Raw genomic sequence first — 6,040 nt, forward strand, 5'->3', positions numbered from 1 at the left:
AAAGAGAGCAGGAGCCAGGCCCAGCTGTAGACTCGCACAGTGCCAGGAATGGAGTCCTCACCCAGCTCAAGTAGAGAGGTCAGTCAAAGCTCCAGCAGGGACCAGTCATCACGCTGGGTGCCATGAGTCACAAACTCCTATAGACATAGGTCAAAGGATCTTGAAGGACAGGAGGAACCCAGGTCAGCTCCTTGGGCTCTGAGTTGGCTCCCAGCCGCCAGTCTTTTAGAGCCCTGGAAGGTACCAGGGAGAAGCCTTGCTATTTATGTCCTACTGGGACATGGTTGAGGGGACCAAACTGTTCTCTCAAGGCTGAATTAGATAACCTAGAACCTTACTGCCAATCCCAAGAGCGTAGGAGGATCCAGGAGTTAGTCTGCTTGCCTGAGGAATAGGCTGAGGACATCAGCAACCAGCCCCAAATTCCGGGCCTTTCTTCCGCCCTGTGGTGGTTACCCCACCTGCTCCTGTCTCTGCCTGAGTACTTGGTGAGGCTTATGAAAATGCAAATGCTGCTGAAGATTGAGGCACACATTCACAAGCCCAGCTGAGGAAAAAAATTCAAGGTCATCATTGACTTAATAACAAATTTGAGGCCAGCCTGGGCTACATGAGAGCGGACACTCAACCCCCAGTGAAAGAACAGTTGAAAGTGTTGGGACTGAACCAAGAAATAAAATAAACAAAAAAAGAGTTAAACGAGGTTGGCTGCATAGCTCAGTTGGCAGAGTATTGCCCGGCAGGCACAAAGCCCTGGGTTTGATCCTCAGCCCTGCGTAAGATGAACACGATGCAACAGGAGAAGTTCAGGGTCATCCTCAGCTACACGTGAGTTTAGTGCCAACCTGGGCTACTGGAGACCTTGTCTCAAGAAAAGAAGAAAGGGGAGGGAACACATTCACTCTGTTGTTGAACACAATGCCCAGATGAGGCACCGAGAATGCTGCACATCTTTGTTGGTTTGGGTTTGGGTTTGTGAAGTAAGATCCCACCATGCTGCTCCTTGGCCTCCTGAGGGTTGGGTTATACGCATGTGCTACAACATTCACCTACATTTACTGTCCTATGTGGTCCTCCGAACAGCTCCAAGGAACAGACAAAGTTGATGGTCAGGGAGCTGAAGTTACTTGCTCAGGATCACACCGCAGATCAGCAGCAGACGGGGCTGGGGTGCGCACCCGAGTCGGTGTCTGTGGCCTCGAGGGCACCGGGCAGCAAGGTGAGGGCTGGGTGGAGGAGGTAAGGGTCATGTACAGTGATTCAGTGAGCACACGTGGAGGGTGGGGAAGGGGAGGATGGCAAGCCCTGGCTTGTAGCCTCACTCTGCTGCCGGTTCCTTCCTCCTCTGTGAGACACTACCGGAGGAAGTGTGAGGACAAGAAGCGCTCCACTCCAGGCCTGCCTGGCACACAGTAGGCCTCCGGATGTGTGGGCTGGATTTCCCTTCACTTAGCTCTAGGTGACTAGGGACCCTGGCCTGCTGCAACTGGCTCAGAGGTGTCTGGAGAGGACCCAAGGAGAGGTGTCAGGGTCACAGCCCAGGAAGCTGATGCTCAGAGCTTGGCCCTGCTGCCCCTCCCCATGCTTAGGCCCTGGAAGTCTCTTGTGACTCCTGTGCTTCCTTTCCTCCACCTTCACTCACGACTTTGCTCCTGGGTAGGGACGCGTCCCCGAAGCTGTCCTCACTGGGGCGGCCGGCTAGTGGCTTCACTGGGGGAATCCCTCCCTTGCCTTCCTTAGGTGTGTGCTGCTAAAACATGGAGCTGTCCCCTGTGGGCCTCTGTAAAAGTGGGAAGGGCAGAGTGGGACATTAGCTTCTCCTGGGACAGAACGGAGAGTTCTGTGTTCCTCTGCCTTCTCCAAGCACATGCTGACAGCTGGTCCTCACTGGGAGTCTGAATCTCCAGAGAATTCACGGAATCTATCTCCTTCATTCACCATATGAGAAGTCTGGGGCCACGAGAAGGCCACCACCAGCCAGAGTCACCCAGAGAAGAGACGCTGAGAGAGCATTCAGGAAGATGCCTCTGGCGCCACCCTGCGGCAGATAGGAAGAGGTGCAGGACTGGGTGAAGCTGTGTTAGTCTCCCAGGATGGGGCAATTCCTCCAAGAGACCCTCCGGGTTTACAGGGCCCTATTCCCTCCAGTTACACAGCCTCTGTCCCCACTGGTCTCTCTCTCCCCACAGTAGACTAGGAGCTGCCCAAGGGCAAAACCAGGCCTGATTCATCGCACCACTTGTGAAGGCATTGTGTATGTTTGAGGAAGTGATTTAAGCTGACTGAATTCAAATGAACAGGACGGAAACGGCGTGCCATGTGGGCAAAAAAATTCTGCCCAAGAATGTTTATTGAATCAATGTCTGTGAAATCAAGAATTGTGTTAGTCATTGTTGAAGGGGGTGATGGGTGCGGTGGTTCCTCACGCCGTTCGCTTCCTTTGTGTCTGAAATGTTTTGAGACAGGAGTGAACATGAAACATCAGAGCCCAGTGCTGGAGTCTGAACGGTTGTGCTGCAGCTCTGCAAAGGAGAAGTGTTTAGAGGTCAAAGACGCTAGCGTGAGGTTTGCTGCCGAAATCGTCGTTAAAAGTATTTTAATTACGTGTATTTACTCATATGTGTTTTATTGATATGTATCCGTATGCCGTATAATTTGCCCAATTGAGTGTATGGTTTACAATTTTAACCAGGTTTGGTGGTTCACACCTATAATCCTCACAGGCAGAAGGCTGAGGCAGGAGGATTGTCACAAGTTTGATGGTAGCCTGTATCACATCCTGGGCTACGTGGTGCAATCCTGTCTTAAGAAAGGGCACCCAGGTGGGTGGTGACCCACATCTTTAATCCCTGCACTCAGAGGCAGAGGCAGGCGCATCTCTGAGTTTAAGGCCAGCCTGGTCTACAGAGCAGTTCCAAGCTGTTACACAGAGAAACCCTGTCTTTAAAAACAACGGATGCCCAATAATAATAATAGAAGTAACAATGATGAAGTACAGGTCAGTGATTAGTAATTTTCCCCACCATCACGATAATCAATTTATAACATTTTCATCCATTCCAAGAAAACACCATTTCTATTCATTAACAGTTACTCCCCTCTCTCTCTCACCGCCCCCCAAATCTGCTTTCTATCTGTATGAATTTGCCTATCCTGTCTAAAAACAATCAGAATCATACAATGCACCCCCTTTTGTATCTGGGTGTTTCTAATTAGTGTACCGTTTTCAGGGTTCATCTAGCTCATAGCATAGATCAGAAATATCAGTGCTTCATTCTTTTTTCTTTTTCTTTTTTTTTTGGTTTTTGAGACAGGGTTTCTCCCTAGCTTTTGGTTCCTGTCCTGGAACTAGCTCTTGTAGAACAGGCTGGCCTCGAACTCACAGAGATCCGCCTGCCTCTGCCTCCTGAGTGCTGGGATTAAAGGCGTGCACCACCACCGCCCGGCTTCAGTGCTTCATTCTTTTCTATGACTAAGTAATATTCCATGTGTACTCAGGGTGATAGGATCTCTTATAGTCCAGGCTAGCCCTGAATTCATTCATTCATAGTGGAGGATGGTCCTCTTGGCTCCACCCCCTGCTGGGATTACAGGCATGCATTGCTATGTTATGATAGTAGCGGAAGCAGGGCTTTCTGCACACTAGGCAAGAGCTATACTAACTGAGCTACATCCCGACTTTGCTTTGGCGTTTTGAGGGCTACCCTGGGAAGAAAGCCAGGCCTTGAGGATGCCATGCAAGCATTCTACTACTGAGTTTAAGCCCCAGCCCTTGACCTTTTGAGCATTTCTCCATGTATCTTATGAAATTAATTATGTCACTCAGACTGGCTTCCTTATTTGTAATCCTCCTGCCTCAGCTTCCTGAGTGCTAGGATTATAGGTAGGTTTGTGCCACCCAGAGTCACTGTCTGTACTTATTTCATTTTATGTGTATGGGTGCTTTTTTAAAAATATGTCTGTGTACCACTTGCGTTCCTGATGCCTACAGAGGCCAGAAGAGGGTGTTGGAGCCCCTGGAACTGTAGCTACAGATGACTGAGTCACTATAGGGATGGAAGGAATTGAACCTGGAGTCTTTAGAAGAGAAATCAATACTCTTAATCGCTTAGCTTTTTTAAATTGATATTTATTGAGCTCTACATTTTTCTCTGCTCCCTCCCTGCTGCTCCCCTCCCCTTTCAACCATCCATGGTCCCCATGCTCCCAATTTACTCAGGAGATCTTGTCTTTTTCTACTTTCTACTTCCCATGTAGATTAGATCTATGTAAGTCTCTCTTAGTGTCCTCATTGTTGTCTAGGTTCTCTGGGATTGTGGTTTGTAGGCTGGCTTTCTTTGCGTTATGTTTAAAAACCACCTAGGAGTCAATACATGTGATAATTGTCTCTCTGTGTCTGGGTTATCTCACTCAAAATGATGTTTTCTAGCTCAATCCATTTGCCTGCAAAATTCAAGATGTTATTTTTTTCTGTTGTGTAGTACTCCATTGTGTAAATGTACCACATTTTCCTTATCCATTCTTCAGTCGAGGAGCATTTAGATTGTTTCGAGGTTCTGGCTATGACAAACAAAGCTGCTATGAACATAGTTGAGCACATGTCCTTGTGGCATGATTGAGCATCCTTTGGATATATACCCAAAAGTGGTATTACTGGGTTTTGAGGAAGGTTTGTTTCCTAATTTTCTGAGAAATTGCCACACTGACATCCAAAGGGGTTGTACCAGCTTGCATTCCCACCAGCAAGGCAGAAGTGTTCCCTTTTCCCTACAACCTCTCCAGCATAAGTTGTCATCAGTGTTTTTGATTTTGGCCATTCTTACAGGTGTAAGATGGAATCTCAGAGTTGTTTTGATTTGCATTTCTCTGATGACTAAGGATGTTGAACATTTCCTTAAGTGTCTTTCAGTCATTTTAGATTCCTCTGTTGAGAGTTCTCTGTTTATGTTTGTACTCCATTTTTTTTATTGGATTATGTGTTATTTTGTTGTCAAATTTCTTGAGTTCTTTGTATATTTTAGAGATGAGACCTCTGTCTGATGTGGGGTTAATGAAGATTGTTTCCCATTCTGTAGGCTGTCGTTTTGTCTTGTTGACCATGTCTTTTGCTTTACAGAAGCTTTTCAGTTTCAGGAGGTCCTGTTTGTTAATTGTTTCTCTCAGTGTCTGGAGTTATATTTAGGAAGTGGTTTCCTGTGCCAATGCATTCAAGTGTACTTCCCACTTTCTCTTCTATAAGGTTCAGTGTGTCTGGTTTTATGTTGAGGTCTTTGATCCATTTGGACTTGAGTTTTGTGCATGGTGATAGATATGGATGTATTTTCATTCTTATGTATGTTGATATCCAGTTATGCCAGCACCACTTGTTAAATATGCTTTCTAGGCCGGGCAATGGTGGCACACGCCTTTAATCCAAGCATTCGGGAGGCAGAAGCAGGTGGATCTCTGTGAGTGCGAATCCAGCCTGGTCTACAAGAGCTAGTTCCAGGACAGGTTCCAAAGCTACAGAAAAACCTTTTGTCTCAAAATAAATAAATAAGCTTTCTTTTTTCCATTTGATATTTTTTGCTTCCTTGTCAAAAATTAGGTGTTTGAAGATGTGTGGATTGATATCTGGGTCTTCAATTTCGTTCCATTGGTCCTCCTGTCTGTTCTTATGTCAATACCAGGCTGTTTTCAGTACTGTAGCCCTATAGCAGAGTTTGAAGTCAGGGATTGTGATGCCTCCAAAAGTTCTTTCATTTTACAGAATTGTTTTGGCTACCCTGGGTTTTTTGCTTTTCCATATACTGTTCTTTCGAGGTCTTTGAAGAATTTTGCTGGGATTTTGCTGGGCATTGTGTTGAACCTGTAGATTGCTTTTGGTAAGGTTGCCATTTTTTAACTATGTTAATTCTGCCTACCCAAGAGCATGGAAGATCTTTCCATTTTCTGGTGTTTTCTTCAATTTCTTTCTTCAAAGATTTAAAGTTCTTGTCATACAAGTCTTCCATTTGTTTGGTTAGAATTACTCTGAGATATTTTGTTATTTGTGGCTATT

This window comes from Microtus ochrogaster, unplaced genomic scaffold (assembly GCF_000317375.1).
Source record: "Microtus ochrogaster isolate Prairie Vole_2 unplaced genomic scaffold, MicOch1.0 UNK41, whole genome shotgun sequence".
NCBI lineage: Eukaryota > Metazoa > Chordata > Mammalia > Rodentia > Cricetidae > Microtus > Microtus ochrogaster.